Below are 228 nucleotides of genomic sequence, written 5' to 3'. Positions count from 1 at the left end.
TCAATTAGGTATCTTTTAAAAGTGATATTTTATTTAGTCTTTTATTACAATAATTTAAAAAAAAAATAAAATAAACATATCCAAATAGATTTGGTGTCTTTATAAAATTAAATACACATCTAAAATATAAACTAAATAAAACAGAAATTTAAATTTTAAATTTTAAAATTTCCATTTCGATTTTAAGATTTTTAATTACTAACCGAGTATAATTTAAATACACATCCA

Source organism: Arachis ipaensis, chromosome B04 (assembly GCF_000816755.2).
Source record: "Arachis ipaensis cultivar K30076 chromosome B04, Araip1.1, whole genome shotgun sequence".
Classification (NCBI taxonomy): Eukaryota; Viridiplantae; Streptophyta; class Magnoliopsida; order Fabales; family Fabaceae; genus Arachis; species Arachis ipaensis.
This window is presented reverse-complemented; position numbering follows the sequence as displayed.